Here is a 26110-nt window from a genome sequence, read left to right on the forward strand (position 1 = left end):
AACAAACTACCTTCAAAAACAAAATGAACCATATTAAATGAAGCCCAGGGAAAGTCAAGCTCAGGAGCGCTGCCATAGTCTCTACTCCGAGTCAGGAGACCTGGATTTTTATGTTGCATTGACCCTGCAGTCTTGGGCTGGGGCCTCGAGCCCACCAAGAAGAGTGTAATTTACCAGCAACTGCAGAGTACAGCCAGTGGGACGGAGACAGATGCCCACCTGAGTGCCAAGCGAAACCTGCTCCAAATTTTGTGATCCCCAGTCTGAATTCCCAGAGTCCTAGAATACTGTTGATCACCTCCTGCACCCTCCAATAACATCATGATATCTCATCAACTCCGGAAAAGGAGAGTCATAAGATAAATGTATTTTCTACTTCACAATGCCTAATCATTCAGAACACTACACTTTTTGAGTGCCTACTATGTTCCAGGCACTGTTCTAGGCAGCAGGAAATCAGTGATGAACAAGACAGATGAAGTCCTTGCCTCGTGGCACTCACAGTTCAGAGAAGGAAAACAACAGAGTAAGAAGAATCACTCAGTTCTTCAACGTTTTGAGAGGCTGCTAAAGGATCAGACCTAGAACCTTGCCTGGCACAACAGAAGCCCTCACAGAATAATTGGATCTGCTTCTCAGAAAAGAAATAAATAAACATTAAGTTTTATATAAATTTTATGAAGGTTCACAGCCCATCTATGCATTTCAGTGTAAGAATCTCATTGCAGGCTGAGCGCGGTGGTTCACACCTGTAATCGCAGCACTTTGGAAGGGTGAGGCAGGAGGATCACTTGAGTCTAGGAGTTCAAAACCAACCTGGGCAACACAGTGGGACCCCATTTCTAAAATATATACATATATATATAGCCATGTGTGATAGTGCACACTTACAGTCTCAGCTACTCAAAAAGCTGAGGGAGGAGGATCCCTACAGGCCAGGAGTTCGAGGCTGCAGTAAGCTGTGATTGCACCACTGCACTCCAGCTTGGGTAACAGAGCCAGATACTGTCTCAAAAAAAAAAAAAAAAAAAAGATCATCTCAAGGATAGGGAGAAGTCAAAAAGGTATGACAGAGAAAGAGATAGAGGAGTCTAACTCTGTTTGCAAGGGTTACTAGGGGAGGTAACAAAAAGGGGAAGACGAAAAACCTCAACTGAGCCTGTTACTGTTTGCATTTCCTTTTACACAATTAACACATGCTTAGTGCAGAAAACTTAGAAATGGTCAGAAAGTGCAGTGGAAGAAGGCACACCAGTAATCCCAGAGAGCACTACTATATTCCTTTCTGGTGTGTGGCCTACTGTCTGTATGTGTGTGTACACACATGGAAACGCCTGAGCATGCACACGCAGGTGTAACGAGATGTAACAAGAGGGAGACAATTTTATTCAGCAGCTGTGTGGTTGTTAAAGGGCCTTTGATGGAAGGGTTTTTTAACTGTGGGTCATGACCCTTTAGTGGGTCACAAAATTACTTTAGCAGGCCACAATCAACTTTTTATTTTATTTTTTGAGACAAAGTCTGGCTCTACTGCCCAGGCTGGAGTGCAGTGGCGTGATCTCAGCTCATGGCAACCTCTGCCTCCTGCGCTCAAACGATCCTCCCACCTCAGCCTTCTGAGTAGCTGGGATTACAGGCAGGCACCACCAAGCCTGGCTGGTTTTTGTATTTCTTTTTTTGTAGAGACGGGGTTTCTGTATGTTGTCTAGGCTGATCTCGAACTTGTGAGCTCAAGTGAGCCACCCAACTTGGCCTCCAAAGTGCTGGGATTACAGGCATGAGCCATCGGGCCTGGCTTAAATTTCCTTTAGTATATATATGTAAGTGTCTGTATGCATGTGTGTACAATGTGTGCTTACTCAAGAAGCAGGCTACTCTGAATATGTCCATTTAAGACAAGAGTTGTGGCAGAACTGGATGGTTCTGCATAATAGAAGGGGGTGAAGAATGTTTGGCTCCTAGAAATATCAGAAGGCAAAGAATTAGAAAGTTATAGGGTTAAGGAAAGCGGGAGATAGGACAAAAAAAAGTTCCAAGTTGGGAATGCACCCAGGAAAGGACTATGGAGGGGAGAACTAAGTATTAATGGAGATTGTTATGTTGTTTCTCAGGGAGGTATGGCATGAATGTTTTCCATCTTATAATATCTTCAGTAAAATCCATGCTGATCAGCAGTACATTTGTGCCTATGAAATCTTTAGGGAAACTCAAGGAGATGCTGAGCTCTATGTACAAACTGACATGGGGCAAAATTTGAGTCTACATGTGTGAGATACACAAGCTAGAGTATGAAGAAGATGTGACATTTGCGGTACATATCCATCTATAGATCTATAACTATATACCTTCTGTGTATGCAAAAGATGAAATAATGTATACTACTTTTACCCTATTTCCCCTTAGGGGATATATTTTGAACATTTTGTCATATCAATAAACACTTCTTTTTCAACAAGTGATTTTAGCAGCATTTTAGAATTAAATGCTATATTAATCCTAACGCCTGTAATCCCAGCATTTTGGGAGGCCGAGGCAGAAGGATCACCTGAGGTCAGGAGTTCGAGACCAGCCTGGCCAACATGGTGAAACCCCGTCTCTACTAAAAATACAAATATTAGCCGGGTGTGGTGGCGCACACCTATAATCCCAGCTACTCGGGAGGCTGAGGCAGGAGAATTGCTTGAACCCGAGAGGCAGAGGTTGCAGTGAGCTGAGATGGCACCACTGTACTCCCAGCCTGGGCAACAGAGCAAGACTCTGTCTCAAAACAAACAAACAAACAAAACCAGGTTATATAACAAAACAAACAAACAAAAATAAACAGGTTATACATACCCTATGCTGTCCACTCATATCTCTATTAAAACAGGGGCTAGCAACGCTAGAATACATGCTTTCCCACGAGACGAGAATCCCTGGAAGTCAGTGATTGATTTATCTTCCATATCTCCAAGGTCTGCAGAATTCCTATCATGTAATAGGTATTCAATCACTTTTGTATTTTTCGCTGGTTTTCTGTTTCAAATGAACCAAACTATACAGTAGCTTAAAGGAGTTGTAAAATAGCTAATGAAGCCAGGGGAGTTCAAACCCTAATGGCGTGGTGGAAAGAACTGAGGACACATATGGAATCAGCCTATATTAATCCTAACCATTACCTAACAACTTTTAAATGAAAACAATGTCAGTTCCTAGAGAATCATTCATTAATTCAATACACTTCCATACACTGGGACTTCAGAGATTGATAACACATGGTTCACATTGAAGACCTCACAATCTAATGAGGAGAGAAGGACATCGAAGGCCATGAATACAGTGCTCTAAGTGCTAGAAAACAGAGACGTTTCCCATAGGAACAAGGTCTGACTAACTGCCTAGAATCAGGGAATGTTGGCCTCTAGAGAGAGCTCATGTTTTTAACCCTGCCCCTACCCAACCTCAAAAATCCCACCCTGAAAGAATAGTTCTGGTGAGAAATTTGGCAATCAGATCCAAATACGTTTTCAAGCTCTTCCTTGGAGCCATTTATTGAAGTGGAGAAGACAGAATCCCAAGATGGGAGTGTGAACCTAAGGGGAAAGGGCCAAGGGACTGCCCGAGTTGCCACATTTGCAGTCACTGAGGCCTCCCTACTCTAGGCAAAAGGCCAAAAGGAGCCCAGGACTCCATGGTCCAGTCGGGCCTAACAGGAGGTAACCCTGCTAGTGAACACAGAGGCATAATTCAAAATGAGAACTACGAAATGCAACACTAACACTATGTGTTAAGGGCCATGTGGAAAAACTGGGGCACTTCCAGACGTCGGTCACAAAAATAATGATTTTAAAGTGGAAGAGATACAGAAGTTAAGTATATTTGGTTTGAACAAGAAATGATAATGTGTTTCCAAGGATCGTCTTCCAAGGGCTGTTCTGCCTGGCTATGTGAAAGAAGAAACGTGTTTCCCAGCCTCAAGTCTATGCTATCTCCTTCATCTATGATACAGAAATCACTAGCAATATGTAAAAAGCCAAATTTAGCTCATTTTTTAAAAACAAAACTGTCACAAATTTTGCAACTTACCAATTATTCTTTAATGTATCAGCCACTGGGGGAACCAAAAGCTTGGAAAATATATAATTCATTCCAAATGGCTATCATAAAATTTGTAAAGTCAGAGTCATTTATGTAACTGCTAACAACCTTAGCAAGTCGCTCCATTAAGCATGACCTACAAACCTTGAAAAATAAGGATCAACTAATAACACAATGAGTTGTTAAATAGCCTAACTAGAGCCAGGCAGCCACTCCAGTTATAATGAGATCAAAGCATATTTAATAGTGTGATTAACACTTACTGAGTGTCCACTGGATGTGCATCATTATACAATAAAACTATAGATTTTTATTACTTAATAATAGTAATTAGACACACATATATTGAGTAGGTTTTCCAAACATGAAGATATACATGAGAGGTTATAAAATATTTTTTAAATGTTGCACATACACATCAAGTTCTGCTTTTGTCTCATTTTTACCCTTCTACAATTTTAGGAGATAAAAAGGATGATAAAAATATGATGATTTTAAAAAAGAAGATAAAAAGGACTACAAATTCATTTAGTAAATGCCTTCTAAGGGCCAGGATCTGAACTATAGGCAAGAGATACAAAGATGACCAGAGTATGGTTTCTGTCCTTAAGGAGTTCACAGTCTAAACAAGTTGGACAGTCAAAGAATAATTATAATGTCCTGTACGTTTGAGCAAACTGCTGTCTGAACGAAGTACTGAGTAACACAGAGAGTGGCATTAAGGAAGCCTGTACTGGAGATGATGGCTGACCTGTGTCTTGGGAAATAAGAGGTCTCTAGGCAGGGGAGGAAAAGGTCTTTCAGGCACGAGCACCCGGACTGTGAATTCTCAGAGACAAGGGTTAAGTCTTACACATCTTTTCAACTCCAAAGCCTACCACAGGCCCCTGTTACCATTGTTAGAACACAATACCTATCTGAAGAATGTATGTATGTAGAGTGAAAGAACTATAAATAAAATAAATACATGAACAAACACCAACCACCTCTCTACTTTTATTCACACTTGATTCTAGATTCCTGAGAAGAACGGAACAACAGAAAATCCCTTTTCAGAGCTCATGAACTATAAAGAAAAGATGTTTACTCTCCTTGTTTGCTACAGCCAGATTTAGTAATGGACATAACCAAGCCCTGGAGGACCTGTTTCTGTCTAAATCTATGCCTTGACAAGGTCCCAGAAGCCTGGATGAACCACACCTCAAGCTTCACCTGTGGATGACACCTCCCATTGTTCAGCAATGCGGGTGCCTGCAGCAGCTACAGCCATGAGCAGCTCTCCCAACCCATGAGTTAGGAAGCAAGGACTCGGGAATCCTGCTGCACACTATGCTATAAGGGAAATAAAGCCAAAATAAAAGCCACGGTTGGGACAGGAAGGGTGAAAGATGATCACAAAGCCACGCAGAAACTATTTAGCTCCTCTAAGAAATGCCACAGGGAGCCATTTACATGCTTAGTTTGGTGACATGTCTCCAACAACCACCCCACAGGGAAATTTGTAGCTCTTCACACCATATCCCCTTACCCTTCTTTGTAAAGTTTTAAATGTTTACAAATATTTTTATTTATATTATTTGAACTATAACTTAAATTTTAAAAATGGTTAATAATTCTGAAGACTTATCAATGCTTTTAATATCCTAATGTACATTCTGACTCTCTAAAAAGTACATAGTTTATGCAGTATGTTCCAAAACTAAGATATCATGCAAACCTTTTTTTCAAAGACTATCTGTGAAGGACGGATTGTCTGTAAAACACATTTGCAAAAGTGCTGCCCCACCCCTTTGAGTCACAGTGTAGCAAAGGAGTAAACAGGCAGTTATGTAAGATAGTGTGTGTGCGTGCGCAGGCACACACACACACTATAATCACCATCTTGATAGATACTAAGACCTAATTAAGGAAGAAAAATAGAATGGATGCTCAGATCCCCTTCCTCCCCCAAAATAAAAGGAAAAGTGGAAGGATTATATTCACCCAATTTAGAGAGAGAATAGTTGTTCATTACCTATTGATTTGTTCATTCCTCATTTAGCGATGAGACTTAATACATTCATAACACCTTTTAAGAATGAGGCATGGTTTTTTTTTTTGTTTTTTTTTTTGAGACGAAGTCTTGTTCTGTCACCCACGCTGGAGTGCCGTGGCGCGATCTCGGCTCACTGCAACCTCTGCCTCCTGAATTCAAGTGACTCTCCTGTCAGCCTCTGGAGTAGCTGGGATTACAGACACATGCCACTGTGCCTGGCTAATTTTTGTATTTTTAGTAGAGACAGGGGTTCGCCATGTTGGCCAGGCTGGTCTTGAACTCCTGACCTCAGGTGATCCGCCCGCCTCAGCCTCCCCAAGTGCTGGGATTACAGGCGTGCGCCACCGCGCCCGGCCAAGCATGGGTTCTTAATCCAAGAGTTTCCTAAACCCATTTGAAGCTATTTGTATTTTCAGCCATACAGTCTCCTAAGAAAGTAGCCCTTCCATGACTTTTATGCAAGGAGTCAATCAGCTCCCCATCCGAGAAAGCCTGGCTGCAGCCCCAAGCAGCCCCAACTGGGCAGCAGGTCACCTGAAAACCTGTACATGAGGTATATTCTCCAGGCTGAACAGTGGCCGATGCTTTTATCGCCAAGTAGCTATGGATGGTTTGCTCAGTATATAAAAGCTCCACTGGCCCAGCTTCTGGGTGGGGTGAGGCTGATGTTCTTAAGCCAGGAACAGAGAAAGCAGAAAGGGAACAGATAAAGTTCCCTTTCTTCTGCCTCCAAGTTGGCCTTTCTCTGACCCAAAGAAAAAAATTGGTCAGGTGCAGTGGCTCATGCCTATAATCCCAATGGGAGGCCAAGGTGGGCAGATGGCTTGAGCCCAGGAGTTCGAGACCAGCCTGGGCAACAAAGTGAGACCTTGTGTCTATAAAACATACAAAAATTAGCCAGCATGGTGGTGCATGCCTGTAGTCCCAGCTACTCGGGAGGCTGAGGTGGAAGGATCAATTGATCCCAGGATGTTGAGGCTACAGTAAGCAGTGACAGTGCCACTGCACTCTAGCCTGGGCAAGAAAGACAGTGAGACCCTGTCTTAAAAAAAGAAGAAGGAAAGATAGTGCATGGAGAATGCAATGCACATTCTTCTTAACCAGTTATTATGTTATACATCTTTACTTGTCTGATTCAGGTAGTTCCTTCCAAAGTACAGTAGAAGCTCTCTAAATGGAGCACCACTTACCCTGATCACCCAACAACTAACCCTTTCCTTTTCCCTCTGTCAAACACATGAATGATGTCCACGGCACACTCAGTACTATGGCCAATGACTGCTACTCACCAGCACAAATGGGCGCTTGTGCTCCCAACAGTTGTGCTCTACTTCCTAAAGTCAGCCGTGTTTCTTCCTAAGCCTGTGTGTGCTGCTTACATAAACGTAATTCCATGTTTGCTGAATTCAGAAGTATGATTGTTAAAAAAAGAGTTGCTGATTCTATGAACATGCAGTGGAATGATTCAGAAGCATTCAACAAAGCTGAATTTCCACCCCCCAACACAAAAAGTTTGTCCAATTAGGTGTGCCTGAAATAAATGTAAAAGATTTGGTGGGCAAGGGCCATTAAAATAGCAAATTCTGCATGAAGGCTGTTTCCCAAGTGTCTTTATGTCCTCACTTGGTTTGGAGAAATCAAAATTGGGTGCAATAAAAGATGTATTTTGGGTGTTGTTTATCCAGGGCAAATGACATGGCATGCCAAATCAGGTGATCCTTACACACAAAAAATATGCCTCAGCCCCACATATCCATCACCTGTCATGTATTTTTTGACCTTCCAATTAACCATCCAACTTCTGGTCTCAAGGTCACTGGACAAAATAGCTTCTGGTAAACATCTGATTATTTATGTCCATTGTATATTTTCCTTTTCATCATTAGTACTAGTCCACCTCCCTATTTCTGGAAGCATATAAGTTATTGAGTGGGTACAGTAGAAAACACTAGACCTGATGCCAGAAAACGGATTCGAGTCATTACCTGGATTCTTTGGGCTTCCGTTTTCTTATCTATAAAATGTGGTGCTGGGGATGGGGATGGGAATGGAGGGTGGGAGTAGACGACAAGAGGTGAAGTTGGACTAGATAATCTTTCAGGCCTCTTCTGATTCTATAAAATGCCATTCTACATAACTCGGGTCATATGAGACAGGCAGAGCTCCTTAAAAATTTATTAGTCTTTAGAAATACATTAGAAAATAATATTTGGAAAAATATATGTTTGTTATTAATGTGAGAGTAAGTAAATTTACTTGAGATAAGTAGACTTTTTTAGGAATTTTAATTTAAAAGAAGAAAATATAAAAGTAACCACATATATAAATGATTAAAATAAGATTTAAGTTGCCAACATAAAATAGAAATTGATATCCTTATAATTTGAGAATAAGAAAAGATCTAAAAGATGTTATATATTAAATGTCCATGCTATCTATAACAAAAAACAAACTTTTAGAAGAAACTATTCTTATTAATTTACAGTTCCAAAGTGGATTACAAAGTTGCATTTCTGAGAATACCATGCAGTATAAAATTAAATAATATCCAGTATTAACTTTAATTTCACTAACAACAATTATTGATTGGTGGAAATAAATTACCCAAAGAAACAAATGCCACTTTCTTTCAAATCTTTAGATCTGGCCAGGCGCGGTGGCTCACGCCTGTAATCCTAGCATTTTGGGAGGCTGAGGCAGGTGGACTGCCTGAGCTCAGGAGTTTGAGACCAGCCTGAGACCAGCCTGGGCAACATGGTGAAACCCCATCTCTGCTAAAATAGAAAAAATCAGCTGGGCATGGCAGCATGTGCCTGTAGTCCCAGCTACTCAGGGGGCTGAGGTAGAAGACTCGCTTGAACCCAGGAGGTGAAGGTTGCAGTGAGCCAAGATCGCACCACCGCACTCCAGCCTGGGCAACAGAGCGAGACTCCATCCCCCCAAAAAAAACAAAACAAACAAACAAACAAACAAAAAAACTTTAGTGCTGCAACAGAACTAAAATAAAGTTAAGCCTACGACGTAATCTAAATCACACTTGAATTCCTTTACTAGCATTGTGGCTTGTCAAAAATAAGTATTTCTAGATAAAAAGAAAATTACTGGAGCTCACTACCTCACATATTGTTTTGCTGCTTCTTTCATTTTAATTATTAATTAAAATGGTGTCTGAATTACCTTCTGTGCCTAGTTTGTGCCATTATACAAACTAGGCTCATATAGAAACATAAGAAGTTTAAATCTAAGTACACATGATCCTTTCAAATAACCATTTGTCATTTGTCAGTGGGAAGAATAAAAACAAGCGTAATTTTCAGTTTGTGTGCTGCCTTGGAGTCTATATCAAGTTTTCTTTTATGATTCAGCTATTCCAAGAGTTCCAAGAGTCTGAAAATATTTCATTAAAAATTAATGTGTTATCCACACAAATGGCAAATATTGAAAACCAGGAATATAAATAAAAAATAATAAAAATAGTAAGTCTACTAATACTGAAGAGGAAGGAAGACAGGAGGGGAGGAGAGCATGTGAAAAGGAGAGAGATTTTAAACATCCGGTTTCTATTCTGGACGTTATGGAAACAGACAGACACAGCAAGCGGAAGCCAAATTTATTCTTGGGCTCTGACAGGATTTGTTTTCGATCTTGTCATTATTTTTACTATATTCTTCCTAATAATATTTCTCCAGTGTTCTAGATTTCCTGACCGACAATACCAGTCTCATTAAGCTTACAAATGAGAACTGTGGAGGATTCAGGCACACTGGTGGGGTCTAGCTGCCTTGCGAGGTTACCTGCTGGGGCTTTAAAACTTTCCCAGGAACTCTTCTGCACTAAGGCACACAATTATGTGTGTGCACATGGCCCCCATCCTATGCAACCTTCCCAAGTCCCATTGAGTGATTTGCCTAGCACCTAACACACAACCTCTGGCAGAGCAACAACCACTTGGTCTATCATAAACAGGTGAAGATGAACAAACAATGCCCATTTCACTAACACTGGTACAAAGGCAATAAATTCCCCATGCATCTTCTTCGCCCTTTTTGTAAGAATTGTTCCAAGTTAAATAGCAAGCAAATACTTTCCTTATTCTATCTCAAACCTTTCCCTTCACATGTCACTGAGAGAAAGTTACACTGCTTATCAAACATGCAGCCATGGACACAAACTTGTTCCTACATCAAAATAAAACACAATAGAGCTCCTCTACACAAAGATAATGAGGGAACTATTTTGAAAATATGAAAGATTTGTTTAATGCAGACTAGAAAAACATCTCTTTGCATCAAAATAAGTGTCCCTCTTTATTGCATACTGATTATTTTCTATAGAATTTAAATTGTACATAAAATTATATTTGTGCCTTGTTTAATGTAAATTGATTGTCTCAATTATTGGGAAAGGATTTGAATTTTAATGGACTATTTTGCTGGAGATATGCCAAGCAAATCAGCAAAAACTCTAATAGCTCTAGCTGGAGGTACACAGCCAAACATTTAAATCAGGAAGAAGATGTGGTTCCAAGAATTGACACTAAAGTAGTCTGAAAAGGTTTGTAAGCTTTTCTCCATGAAGAAGAAATCAGCTTTAACTTTCAGTGTTGGAAGATTCTGTGACTGTGAGGCTGTCATTTGGTTTCTGTCTGAAAAAACTGGAAAGATCCACACATGAGTGGAAAGAACTTTTGTGGCTATACTTTTTTTTTTTAGTGTTCTTTTTTCCTACAGATTAGGTTATCTATGAAAATCAGGGCTTTACCCTGAAGGCAGAACTGACGTAAAATCCAGAGGCACTGTGTCATGCAAGCACTGAGACACACTTGAATGGGACGCTTCCTTGTCTTTGGGAAGGCCACACCAGGAGGTTGGCTGTAGACGCATCACAGCCACATGCCACGTAGTTACTGCTTGACATGTCTCCTTCTTATAATCCAGAGTCTATGACGTCAAACAAATCTCCTCCATTCTTACTATCACAGGCGAGAGCCGACCTTAGCCATCTTGCTACCCAGACGGTTGCAACATTTTTATTGTTCAATTACAACCAGTGATACCAGAGGTGTAGATACACATCTGCTGCAAATTGCCACCCTTCTACTAAAATCCTTTTCACAATTCCTCAATCTCAAGAAACACTGTTGATATAGATGTAAAAATCACCTCTTGGTGTAATATGATGATCTATTCACTTACACAGCAAAATGTACACCTCATTATTTACCAACATGAATTCATTTTGAATGCTACCAATTTGAGGTATTTTGTAAAAATACAAAGTTTTATTATAATAGTTTCCATCTTTAAAGAGCCTCTTTTTGCCACAGAGAACTGATAGTACTAATATAGACACACATATAGATGTTATAACAGCACAGAATATAAACTAAGCTTTGGGCCAGTGAATAAAGATTTCTTCTGTTATTCATCAAACTTTTCTAATGGATTTCTATGATGTTAAAGAATCAAGCTCAATATAAGACATTTCTTTCTATAACAACATTCAGAAAGTATAGAAAGGGTCATAAATTATGATCAATGACAGTTGTGACTCTTCCTATGTGCTGATCTGACTTGTATAAAACAATCTCAATGTTAAGATACTTCAAAGTCTGTATGATATATCTGTACCTATATTTACATATATATATTTTAACAAACCTAGAGTTTTCTGACAACTAGATTTTTGATTAAAATTCTTTGTTCCCTAATTAGTACATCTCAGATTTTAGATAATAAAATCTAGCCATATGAATTTGAAGAAAATGCTACTCCTAGGCACACCATTTACCATTTTACTGTAGAAGAGCATAAATTCTGACCACAGATTTCCTTCTAGAAATGAAGAGGGTATTCTAGAAATGAAGAACCAAAGCAACAGGACCGTGAAAAGAGAGCAGGAAAGTAATGTAAAATTGAGGGGAGTATCAGACAAAGAAAAAGATAAAGAAATAGCAGAGAAGTACCATGGGCTGGTTAGAAAACAATTCAGCATGAACAGCACGTTTGGCATCTTAATACCCATCCATCCCCTGTACCCACATTTGCAGAGGACTGCGTGAGCTTCACTTAGCAGCCAGAGTCAGAATACATCAGCTAGATGGATGCCTACTTTCTTTTAATGACACATTTGCCTGACATATAAATATTAAAATTTACATTTGTTGGAAAAGAGTGACTCAAAAGCCTCTTTAATGCTGTTTTTCTATATTCATACAAAATGCCTTTAAAATACCTGCTCCTTAAAGCTGACTATTTTCCATAGATAAGAAGGAGAAAATGGTTTGGCCCATGTTCATATACAAAATAAATTCTTTTATGGATAATGGCCATTTTTAAACCAATTAATTTCTAGAAAACAAAAGCCCAGAAAATATCACCAGGAATAGATCATCAAGATATTATCACAAAACCAAACATTCACTTTAATCTGCTCAATTCCCATCACCAGCAGCCTGCATGCTACACACGGCCAAAACAATGCACGAAACTGCTCTTCCCCCTTAAATATACACATTCAGCTCAACAAAGGAAAACACTCTTCAAAAGCACGGAAGGCGTTGCTTTCCTTATGTAATCACCTCAGAAGTTATTTTGTTCAAAATTACCAAAGAAATGTCAAAAAGCCATGGAATCCCACAAAGCAGTTAATTCATTATGTTTGACTGAGTCTAGATTTCAATCCTTTGTGCAACATCAAAAGTGCACAATTGGAACACTGCTGCCTACAGGGCCTTACACACAGCTCCAACCCCATGTCAATGCCTTCCAACCATTTCCCAGAATTCCTGGAATTCTTCCTGGAACTGACCCATAGGCTCTCCGACAGGCAAAGTGAACTGCCCTTCCCAAGTCAGGTGAAAAGGGTCTGCCTTGGAACAAAACCTCTCAAAGGCAGCCTGAAATTGAGTGTTTCCTGAGACAAAAGCAGGGTCCTGTCTAGCAGCAGAGCTTATTTAGTTTTAAAGGAAGACCTGCTAGTTAAAGTTTTTCTTTTCCTTTGTTTTTTTTTAAATTTAATAATGATATACTACTGAGTGTGAATTGCAGAATAAAACCGAAGAACTTATGTTATTTAACAAAAACATACATTGTTTTGTACACGCCAGGCAAACGCTAAGCTCATTTAAGCCTCATAACCCTGTGAGGTGGGACCTTTTCTGTTTTTCTCTCCTATAATGAAGACACTGACTCACCCAGGGGTGAAGTAACTTGCACAAGGTCAACAGCAGGTTCAGTGGTGGGACTGGCATTAGAACCCAGGCAGAAAGCTCCGGAAACTGCATATCATTAACCATTATGCACCATATGCTCCACTAGCAATTAAAAAGTCTTTTTAAAAGCTCATTTAGTCTTGCTATAACCTGGGAAGCTTTCTAAGACACATTAGCCTGAAAGGCCCCTAGTAGAGAGAGAATTTGACTTAGATGTAACAAACACTGTCACTTGTAGTCCAAGCCCCGCTGAGAGGCTGGCTTGCTGGGGAAACTCAGGTAGTTAAAAGCATGGGCTCTGACATCAGATAGCCCTGCATTCCTAGACTAACAATGCCACATATTAGCTATGTGATGTTGGGTAAGTTATATAACTTCTCAGAGCCTCAATTTCCCCCTCTAGAAACAGAAGGCAATACTACTATCTCTACAGAATAGCTCCAATGATGTGTGTGTGTGTGTGTGTGTGTGTGTGTGTGTGTGTGTGTGTGTGTGTGTGTGATGGAGTCTCACTCTTGTTGCCCAGGCTGGGGTGCAGTGGCGTGATCTTGGCTCACTGCAACCTCCGCCTCCTGGCTTCAAGCATTTCTCCTGCCTCAGCCTCTGGAGTAGATGGGATTACAGGCACCCACCATCCCACCTGGTTAATTTTTTGTATTTTTAGTAGAGACAGGGTTTTACCATGTTGGCCAGGCTGGTCTTGAACTCCTGACCTCAGGTGATCCACCTGCCTTGGACTCCCAAAGTGCTGAGATTACAGGCATGAGCCACTGCGCCCGGCCAGATGATTAAATTTAAAATGGTAAACTGGGTGCAGTGGCATGCACCTGAGGTCCCAGCTACCTGGGAGGCTGAGGTGGGAGGATCACTTAAATCCAGGAGGTTGAGGCTGCAGTGAGCCATGACTGCACAACTGCACCCCAGCCTGGGTGACAGAGTGAGACCCTGTCTCAAAAAATAAAAAATAAAATAAAAATAAAAGAAGAAGCAGTCACCAGTATTGTAACACATTATCACACATTGTTTTCCATTCTTCCACGCCTCACCTTCCGTTCCCTCACTCTCACTGCCCAGGGACTACAGCCAAAATAAACATTCATATTTAATCCTTGCACAGGTTCTAAGACAGTAGGAATGAAGGAATTGGCAGAATCTTCATTGAAGTCACTCACTTGGTTAGTTAACATATCTTAAAACAGATATGGAAAGATACAAACCAGAGGAATGTCATAGGAATGGAAGTAGTTGGATAATGCGAGCAAAATCACTGGTGAAAATGTCAATAAACTCAGAGATCAGAAACAAACTACAAAGTTAAAGATAGGCCATGATCAGCAGAAAGTTATCAGGAGCCACTCTGGCTCACCAAGTATGAGAAAAGCCTCATGGTACTGAAAACGCTAACATCACAGAAATGTCTTTCCCTTGTTTAAAACCCTTCAAAGGCCCCTCTCAGAGTGCTCAGAAGAAATCCTAAACATTTTTACAAGGTTCAAGAGAAAGACTCTTCCAGGTCTAACTTCTGAGGGGTCTACCTCCTACTAGGAGGTAGGCAGGTGCACGCGCGCGTGTGCGCGCACACACACACACACACACAATCACTCCCACTCTAACAATGGGCAAAAGCCAGACAATCTTCAAAATCGTATTTTTTCTTGAGCCAATCAGAGAGCTGAGGTTGCAAGGTAACTAGCTGATGTAAATTCCAAAAGGTGACATGACTCTCTGAAGGCAGAACAATTGAACCGTTTTATCTTTGGCATAGCAAGGAGAGGGGAAATTGGCCACTGTAAAAGTAGATAAAAGGAAAGCAGCCGACCTTTTAATGGGTTCTTAGAGTGTGGGCTAGTGTGCCAGCCTGGAATCCCTGGGAGCCCCAAACACAAGAGGACAAGAGAAACCTGCACTCATTATTGAACACTTTCCACAGCCTTCCTCTCCCCGGATGCGCACAGGAAAGATTGAAGGCGGAGCAAAAAACCCCGCGAGCAGCTTCCCCCTCCGAGGTGGGGCATGAGGACATCCACTGCCCCCTGACTAGACTATTTTTTCATATGAAGCAAACGCCTCAAGCTCCTGGGGGAGGGGCAAGAAACCTTCTCAGGAAAAAGGCCCACTGCCTCCAGGAGAAGGTGAGAGGCAAAAGCTGTCTTCCTCTGGGAAATGGGTGGAAACCTGTTGCCCTGATCCTAGGAAAAATGTGAACTGTCACTGAGGGAGGGCAAAAGCAAAATCCATCAGTGGTGTGATGGTAAATGTTTAAAAAACAGCTTTCTGGCCGGGAGTGGTGGCTCACACCTGTAATCCCAGCACTTTGGGAGGCCGAGGCGGGCGGATCACGAAGTCAGGAGATCGAGACCATCCTGGCTAACACGGTGAAACCCCGTCTCTACTAAAAATACAAAAAAAATTAGCCAGGCCTGGTGGCGGGCGCCTGTAGTCCCAGCTACTCGGGAGGCTGAGGCAGGAGAATGGCGTGAACCCGGGAGGTGGGGCTTGCAGTGAGCCGAGATCACGCCACTGCACTCCAGCCTGGGCAACACAGTGAGACTCCGTTTCAATACAAAAAAAAAAAAAAAAAAAAAAAAAGAATTCCTCCATGTCATTTTAGGATTTGACGATAGATATTATTTCTCAAAAGAATTGTGCCCTGTACCTCCAAACATGGGTGACATGCCAGTCTGATGTGCACACAGAGCATCCTGGGTTTACTCTTACCGTAGTCTATTACACCTGTATGATTACCGTATACCTCCTGCACTGGATTCAAAGCTTCTAAAGGGGAAATATCATGTCTTTTTTCCTTTTGTACCTAGTGCTGAATGCATGTTAATAAATACAGGGATACATTAATAAGTTAGAAGGTGCAAAATAAAGCAAAAGACAGGCAATCTAGTTTAGGTTTTCACATTTAATATTTAATGTTTAAAATTATAGAGTCTAAGGCAAAGCAACAAACACAACTACAGAAATGAAAAATCAGATTTAATTTAAAAGTTCTAAGTTAAATTTTAAGTCTTAAGAGTTAAGATAATGAAAATTCTAATCAGAAGTTCTGGATCTACCAAAAAGATAAACCAAAGAGAGAAAATTAGCTTTAGAGAGTGAATTGACTGAAAGAGGTTTACATTGGATATATGGAAGAAATTTTTCAGGGACTTTCAGCACTGCAATGCACCTTTTTTCCCCTCTAATATAAGAACAGAAATTTACCTATTCTGTCTTTTTGCGAAAAGACCTTTCCACAGATAGGTGTTTAATACTCACAGCCTCTTGTGGTTCTTTGTACAATGCTAACATGGGTGTAGCAATTATTATTAATTGAATATTTTTGTATTATCCACAGTTAATTGTAGAAAAAGCAAAAATAATAAACATTATAAAAATATTAAAATTGGCAGGTTATAGATGGTTTGTCAGAATTTTTGCCTCCAAACAGGCATTAGTTATTTCCCAGTACTAATATAAAATTTTCCCTCCCAGGAGTAGAAGTTAAACTCTGTTAGCCTTTTGTTTTTCTGTTCCTAAAGACTTAATGAAGTTACAATTAGGAATTTAAAAAGAGTGTTCCTCTCAGATGAATGTAGTTAACTGATCTTTGACAAACAGCAAAAGTAGTACAATAGAGCAAAAATAGAGTTTTTAACAAATAGTGCTAAAACAACTAGATATCCATATGCAAAAAAAGAATGAATCTAGACACAGACTTTACACCCTTCACAAAACGTAACTTGAAATGGATCACAGATTTAACTGTAAAACACGAAACTATAAAATTTATAGAAAATAACACAGGAGAACATCTAGGTGACCACAGGTAGGACAATAGCTACAACACCAAAGGTACGACCCGTGAAAAAAAGTTGGGGCAACCCGCTCGGGACCCCTTCCATGCTGTGGAAGCTTTGTTCTTTTGCTCTTCACAAAAAACCTTGCCACTGCTCAAAAAAAAAAAAAAAAGTTGATAAACATGATATGATATCATACAGAGCATGTTCAATGTTAGATATATATCATGTGTTCGTCCAAACCACAGAATGTACAAAACTAAGGCTGAACCCTAATGTAAACTATGGCCTTTGGGTGATTATGATGTCCCAATGAAGGCTTATCAGTTGTAACAATTATACCACTCTGGTGGTGGATACTGATAATGCGGGAGGCTATGCATGTATGGGGTATATGGGAAATCTTTGTACCTTCCTTTCAATTTTGCTGTGAACCTAAAACTTGCATTAAAAATTTTTTTAGAGTGTTCCTTATTCCTAACTATGCTGAAAATACGATTGTAAAAAAGCAACTAGATAGATATATCCCTCTTGAAATTTTACTTGGGGCTCATACTGAAAATTTTCACCATCGAATAGAGGACACACAAACACACACACACACACACACACATTCACATGTTCACAAACACTTAGAACATCATAGGCATATCCCAAGTTGTGGTCCAAAATGTCGTTCCATAAATCAGTTGTTGAAAATTCAAAAGGCATTTTGCCTTAGAAATAACATTATGTAAACATGGTATTTTGGTTCACAGACTAACTCACAAGAGTCAATTTAACCTATAATATAAATAAACAACCATTTAGAATCTAAGTCTCTGAAGTTCCTGCTGCAATCCCAGAATCCAGAACAGAGCTCAGCATGTATTAAGGGCCTAATAAATATGTTGAATGAAGGATATGAATGAATAGCAATGTGAAACATTTGTTAAGCACTAACGTTGTGCCAGGAACTATTCTGAAGACCTTTTTGTGGATTATTTTAGGCAGTTTTCACAACCTACAAGGTAGCATTTTGGAGATCAAGAAAGTGAGGAAGATGAAGTTTAAGATTAAGGAATTAGCCCATGGAGCTACAAAGCAGCTACAAAGAAGTAAACTGAGGAAAGCCCAGAGAACTTGGTTTTAGGAAGGATGCTGTTAAGTACGATGCATACTATCTCTCTACTTTTGGCTTTAGGTCTTAAAAACAAAGGACTAGATCTTGAAGGTAGCTTAAAGCATGTAAGTTCCATAAGGACAAGGCTGTCTAGGTGTCCTTTGATGTATCCCAAGCACATCAGCAGTGTATAAGCACTCGGTAAATATTTGATGAATAAATCAAAGGGTGTCTTTTTCTTTTTCCTGGGTAGTGGGCCTATCCCAGGCAAAAGTGTAACATCATTTCTTTGGCATTGTCCCAACTTTGTTTTGTTGCCTCCTTTTCCCACTTAATGTTCTCCCTGGTAATCAGTTATAGCAGCTGCCTTGTCCCAGCTAAGGTAAATGCACAGCCTGCTTTAAATAACTCATTATCCATTCCCAGATCAAAATTCTAACTCCCACAGAGTGGCAAAGCTCCCAACTTATTGGGAGGGCAGCAGTCTGATCTGGCCTTCCCACTACAGTATAAACAAACGTGTCTTCCAGTCCTCACAGGGAGTTCTCAATGCATACAACTGGCTCATTACAAAGGGACTGTTTGAACCCCAATTTGCTTACAATTTTTGAATAATTTGGAAAGGATAAACTTTTCTATGTGATTTCTAGTATTCGATTGTCTGTTGTTAGACCCCTTAGATGAGAGCCTCCCTAATCCAAACATGTCAGTGGTCCAGCGAAACAAACTCTAGGGATAACGAGAGGTAATAAGATTCTTTTCTAGCAACATATACATCTCTTACCATTTCTTCATAAGAGTATAATTTTATATTATAAAATAATGGCATATAAATCTAATTTTGTTAATTTGCTCTTAATAGCATGTTATCAGTTACTTAAAAACAAACATTTGCAAGGAGCAAATCAAAGGAGTGCCTCTCTACAGCAAATTGCTGAGGTGGTGGCAGGAGGCAGGGATCATATATCTGCTTTAGCAAAAGAGATAATGGGTGATTCATTTCTGAATTACAAGTCATACGGGACTTAAAATGTAGTTATTGGGAAACCATTATACCGCTGATGCAAGTATGCAATACTGCACCGTAGGGGGTTAACAAAACAATCCAAAACAAACTAAATTATTGTGATGAAGCTAAATTAACAGCAATTTATAATTAAAAGCAAGAAGAGCAGCATTTGAAAATGAAGATGACCTCAGAACAACGCTGATAACCTAGTAATAATTAGAATCCTTTCCCCAAATCATCAAAAGTCAAACTAGCAGCGCTTATGTTACATCGCACAAGCTCTGCCGGGTGTGGAGGCGGCCAGTAGAATATTGCATTAGCATTCGCAGTAAGTTGTTTTGGCTTATAAAAACCAAATTTCAGTACTTTTAAATTTTTTACTTAATAGATTTTGAAACTGTCCATAAGAATTGACAAAAACACCTATACTCAGGGTGAGTCTTCTGGTCATCACTACCCAGGGAGCTTGGGTCTACACCTTGATCACTTTTCTAAGCAAAGGATGAACAACTCAAGACATTTCCCCAGGGGCAGTGGAAGTTTTTGACCATACACTCCAAATCTCAATAACAGACCTTTAGGTTTATATAAAACAGAGAGAACAGGAGACTTAAACAAATAAACACTTTAAGGGCAGCCAACTCCTGTCTAGCCTGCCAAGGGAGGCTGGTTCCTCAGGAGAGACTTTCTTCTTGCATCTGGGTTTCTGGAGGCATGGCAGCAGCCAGGAGTGACCTCCCAGGAGATGGCAGGTGCTGCCATGGCTACTCTGCACTGCAGGATTGCAATACTTAGGCCAGCCCAAACAGAAAGGAAGTCTGCAGCCACGAGAGTGCGGCAGAGTATATCTTTTTTTTTTTTTTTTTTTTTTTTTTTTTTTTTTGAGACAGAGTCGCACTCTGTTGCCCAGGCTGGAGTGCAGTGGCGCGATCTTGGCTCACTGCAACCTCCGCCCTCCGAGTTCACGCAGTTCTCCAAGGCAGAGTATATCTTTTACATCTTTGTGTCTCCAGGCCTAGCACAGTGACTGGTACAAAACAGATGCCCAATAAACACAGAATAAACTAAGTCTGGCATCAGGTTACCTTTCCAGCACCGTATCCATAAGCCTGCATTTATCAGCTCATATAATCTCTTCTGCTACAGCTGCTGCGATGGCAACGGAGGAGGTGACCCTTCGCCCGGTTCACTATCATTTTCTGCTCAGTGCTTGGTATCCCAACCCACCTCTCTTCTCAGGAACCTTATACGCCGCACTTTGTCTACCTCAGCGTCTCCAAATTTCTTTTGACTCTCAAACCCCCTTCATAGAAACACATGGAATTTATTAAATCATCTCATTATTATATATAATAAAGAGGAACTTTTTAAGTAAAAGCATTTCATTTAAAATAAGCATAAGTTTGAACTTTGTAACATAAAATTTTAATTTTCCTGTGCAATAAATAATGCCACTGTTTCATTTACATAAATTAAATCCACAGTGAATTAATTATGAAAGAAAAAGGCACCATTGGCTAATAACGTCTTCACACCAAAAGATACTCTAAAACATAGATTTGAAATTAAACCCATGTTATAAAATCAATAACAAATAAAAACAATTTCATGATTTATTTTGAAATGTTTGCTTTTTGAATATAAAATTCAACTGCTACTGTTACAGCTTTCTCTCTTTTTTTTTAATTTTCCCATTTTTTTAAACTTTTAAGTTCAGGGGTATATGTGCAGGTATATAGGTAAACTTGTATCATGGGAGATTGTGAAGAGATTATAACCGTCACCCTAGTATTAAGCCGAGTACCCATTAGTTATTTGTCCTGATCCTCTCCCTTCTTCCACTTCCTCCCCTCCGGCAGGCCCCTGTGTCTTCTGTTCCCCTCTAAGTATCCATGTGTTCTCATCATTTAGCTCCCACTTACAATGAGAACATACAGTATCTGGTTTTTTGTTCCTGCACTAGTTAGAAGAATAATAGCCTCCAACTCCCTTCATGTTCCTGCAAAGGACTCTTTTTGTTTTTAAATTATGAGATAAAGATTAAGATTTCAGGCTTCTATTTTCAAGCACTTTTCTGAAAATAGTAAATAGTGTTAATTCCCCAAATTAAAATGTCAAATTAGATGAAATCAAGATTATAATTTGTATTTTTAACATTGGCTTTTGAAGAATCAAATTTCTATGACAAACATAGAACTTATGGATTTGGTAAAGATCATCCTGAATCTAGTTTATAGAAGAACTACCTATTTTCAACTCATTACTAGATTGTTACACTTCGATCAGAAGCTGTATGTCTTTAGACAATGGTTTTTATGGATATACTTTAAACAATATATTACCATAAAAAGGGGGAAAAATCTCCTGTAAAACTGTGTAATTGACGAAACCCCCGGGATTACTGGGAGTCGGTGACAGTGAACGCCCAGATGAGAGGACACAGGTGCTCAGCAGTGCTCCACTGGCTCTGGGGCTTGTCCACTCTGAATACACTGGGGGATTTTCACACAGCTCTATTTTCTAGGGAGAAATAGGTGAATTGACACTTACTTTAAAATAAAAACAGAAAAAAAAAAAATGGCACTGCCATCTTTAACATGAATTCCCTGGACTGCCTTTGTGGACACCAGGGGTTCCAAACCACCAGTTGAAAATTTAACTTTCTTCGTTTTTACAACTTGAATGATCTTTACAATCATTTGAACATTAAATTCATGGCCAAAACGTAACGCTTGATCTCATCCCAAACCCAGGCCATCTCAACCCCAAACCAGCTTCTTTAGAGTGTTCCCTAGTTCTCAGTAAGTAGCAGCACTAGGCACCCATTGCTCAGGTCAGAAATATGGGTGTCATCCTTGACACGCTCCTCTTCTCCACCCAGCACTGCCAATCAAGTAACTCCTGCTGGTTCTACTTCCTACACATTTCGCCAGTGTTTATTTCTGTCACCAATATTAGCATTCCAGTCCAAGCATCATCATTGCTTGACTAAGTCCAAAAGCTCCCTAATCGTTTTTCTGTTTGTTTGATTTTTTAGACAAAGTCTCTCTCTATCACCCAGGCTTGAGTGCAGTGGCGCCATCTTGGCTCACTGCAACCTCCGCCTCCCGGGTTCAAGTGATTCTCCTGCCTCACCCTCCCGAGTAGCTGGGATTACAGGTGCTCGCCACCACACACAGCTAATTTTTGTATTTTTGGTAGAGACGGGGTTTCACCATGTTGGCCAGGCTAGTCTCGAACTCCTGACCTCATGATCCACACACCTCGGCCTCTCAAAGGGCTGGGATTACAGGGGTGAGCCACCACGCCCGGCCCATAACTGGTCTTGAGTAAACACGATGGCTCTGTTCCAATCTGTTATCTATTGTGGAGTTAGAATACAATTTTTAAATGCAAATCTGATCACAACTCCTCTGTTTTTAAAAAAATCTTTTGATTTCTTCCCATTAGTAACAAGATAAATTTAAAGGTCCATGATAAAAACATAAAGACCAGCCGGGTGCGGAAGCTCACGCCTGTAATCCCAGCACTTTGGGAGGCCAAGGCTGGCGGATCACGAGGTCAGGAGATCCAGACCATGCTGGCCAATACGGTGAAACCCCGTCTCTATTAAAAATACAAAAAATTAGCCGGGCGTGGTGTTGGGCGCCTGTGGTCCCAGCTACTCGGGAGGCTGAGGCAGGAGAATGGCGTGAACCCGGGAGGCGGAGCTTACAGTGAGCCAAGATTGCGCCACTGCACTCCAGCCTGGGCGACAGAGCAAGACTCCGTATCAAAAAATAAATAAATAAAATAAAATAAAATAAAAATAAAAACATAAAGACCCTGCCTTTAGGTCCAGCCCTTTCCTACCTCTCCAACCTCATTGTATGCCACACTTTCTTTTTTCCTTTATGTTGGACACACAGTTCTTGCTCTTCCTCGAGTACTATGCTTTCTTATCTCAGGAACTTCCATTTTATAGATTTTCTTTCTCTAGAACAGGAGTCAGTAAAATTTTTTAGGAGAGGGCCAGATAGTTTGCCAATTCCTGATCTAATCCCACTGCTTACCGATTCAAATGTCATGTTCTCATTGAAGCTTTTCTTAATCAATGTTAAGTGCCCTGCTGGGGACAGTGGCTCACACACCTGTAATCCCAGAGATTTGGAAGGCCAAGGCGGGAGGATGGTTTGAGGTGAGGAATTCAAGACCAGACTGGACAACATAGCAAGACCTAGTACCCACAAAAAGTTTTAAAAATTAGGCCAGGCATGGTGGCTCATGCCTGTAATCCCAGCGGAGGCCGAGGTAGGCGGATCACCTGAGGTCAGGAGTTCGAGACCAGCCTGGCCAACATGGCGAAACCCTGTCTCTACTAAAAAATACAAAAACCAGTTGGGCGTGGTGGCAGACGCCTGTAATCCCAGCTACTCCGGAGGCTGAGGCAGGAGAATTGTTTGAACCCAGGAGGCGGAGGTCGCAGTGAGCCGAGATCGCGCTACTGCACTCCACCCTGGGCGACAGAGTGAGACTCTGTCTCAAAAAAAAAAAAAATTAGCAGAGCATGGTGGTATGTACCTGTAGCCCTACCTGCTTGGAAGGCTGAGGAGGGAGGATCACTTGAGCCCAGGAGTTCAAGGTTACACTTCAGCCTGGGCGACAGAGTGAGATATTCTCTTAAAAATAATTTTTTAAAAAACAAGTTCCCTTATTAAATGTACTTGTACCACAAAATATATTTCTCCTTCATAGAACTGGTCATTATTGTACAGTTGGCCCTTGAGCAACATGGGGGTTAGGAGCATCAACCCCCTGTACAGTCAAAAATCCATGCATAACTTTTGACTCCTCTCAAATTCAACTACCAACAGCCTACTGTTGACCAGAAGCCTTATATTGATAACATAAATGGTTGATTTACACATATTTATATGTTATATGTGTTATACACTATATTCTTACAATAAAGTAAGCTAGAGAAAATATTAAGAAAATCATAAGACAAAATACTTTTACAGTACTGTACTGTTATATATTGATGCCGTAAGTTTATAATGTCTGTTTATAAGATGAATCATCTGAAATGACAGGCAGCTGCAGCTGCAAACTTCAATCTAAGCTACATATCCTGCAATGCAACTTTTGCTTGTAATATCATGACTTTTCTCTGCTTCTTGAAAGTACTTCCAACATCACTAGTGGCACTTTGTATGGGTCCCACGGTGTTATTCAAGGTTTATGTATTGCACTAAACATGATGAAAAATACACAAGAGCTGCAATAGATCACTTGTTATTGCAATAAGAAATTTACTGGAGAGAGAAACTGTTCACATGCAGACGATTTAGTCCATACAGCGTTTTCAGTGGATACTTACAATACTTGAGTTCCTCGCAATAGCAACAGGAGGTGGTTACAAAATTATCACGGTAGTACAGTGTGTGCTACAGTTAACTTCATGCAGTTATGATCTAATACTGCATCTTCACATTTGACATTGCTCTCAATTGCAAATGGTACCATGTATGATCTGTAAGTGTTTGTGTGTGTAAGTCTGGATAAATTTTAACTTTTTATAATAGATTTGCATATATTTTATGGTAGTAAATGATAAAGACCAGTATCTACAGATGTTTTATGTATTCATGACATACTTAAATTTAAAACTTCTTTTCATTATTTCTAGGCTACATGGTTTATCTGCAGGTTTTTTCAAATTGTTGCAAATCTCCAAAAAATTTTCCAATAAATTTATTGAGAAGAATCTGTGTATAAATGGGCCCAAACAGTTCAAATCTGTGTTAAGGGTCAACTATAATTAATTAGACAGTTATGAAATTCTTTTGCTAATATCCATCTTCCCTATAGGGATGTATGCTCCAATAGAGTGGGAACTATATCTACTTTGCTATTTTATTCCAGCATGTGGTAGAAAATGTGACACACAGCAGCAATCAATCAATCAATCAATCAATGTTGAATGAACGAACCATTAATTTGCCACCTGACCTTCATTCGGCACGTTTGTCTTTCTTAGGCTTAGTTCTCCATCTGGAAATGGAGATGATAAATGCAGCTACTTTCAAGGTTGCTTCAAGGTACATAAGGTAATATGTGTGAGAGCATTCTAGGAACTCTAAAGCAATACACAAATGTAAGAAAATAAATGGAAAGATGCCCCAGGTGCACAGGACTGGGGCCAAGGCTGGCCCAGTGGCCAAATCCTCTGGCTCATTTTGTTGGTCCTCTAGCTAAGAATGGTCTTTACTTTTTCAAAGCGTTGTAAAAAACACAAAACAAGGAAGACTATGCCACAGAGACCACGTGTGGCCTGCGAAGTCCGAAATATTTACTCTCTGGCCCTTTACAGAAAACTTTTGCAGACCCCTGGCCTACAGAAGTGCCTGGGCTTAAGTAAACATTTTAATAGTGAATGAATAATTATTACTTTGCAAATATATCCATATTTTGGTATTTTGATAACTGACAAGCAGTGCCATCATCTGACTGCCTGTCTTCATTCAATAAAGCAAGTAATCAACGTAAAAATACCTCCCCCCCACCCCAGGCTAATATGCTTACTTTACATTTAAAAAAATACAAGGAGTCTATAAATATTTTCCTTTCCTTCAATTATATCAAGAACTGTTTTTGAAACAGAGAAGGCATGGATGGCTGGGAAATGGTGTGGGGATGCAGAGCTGGAGGCCACGCGAACCGTGTCCACTGGAAGGGTGGCTGCTATCATCGTGCATGCGGTTGTCATGTGGAAGTCCAAGTCTACAGAAGCCTATTCACTGTCTGCTGTGAAATACTGAGATTATTTTCTGCCCAGGGAATCCATTATCACACAGAAATGAGAAATGGCACATGGATAAAAAATAGTAAGAGGCTGTGTTTATTG

General features: G+C 40.2%; 1 protein-coding gene across 21 annotated transcripts in view; it reads right to left on the reverse strand.

The window, feature by feature from the left end:
* The window catches only part of SDCCAG8 (SHH signaling and ciliogenesis regulator SDCCAG8), a 262973-nt gene that overhangs the window by 64950 nt on the left and 171913 nt on the right, over positions 1–26110 (reverse strand). The gene's annotated exons all lie outside the window — the stretch shown is intronic.

The sequence above is a fragment of the Pan paniscus genome, chromosome 1, assembly GCF_029289425.2.
Source record: "Pan paniscus chromosome 1, NHGRI_mPanPan1-v2.0_pri, whole genome shotgun sequence".
Lineage (NCBI taxonomy): Eukaryota > Metazoa > Chordata > Mammalia > Primates > Hominidae > Pan > Pan paniscus.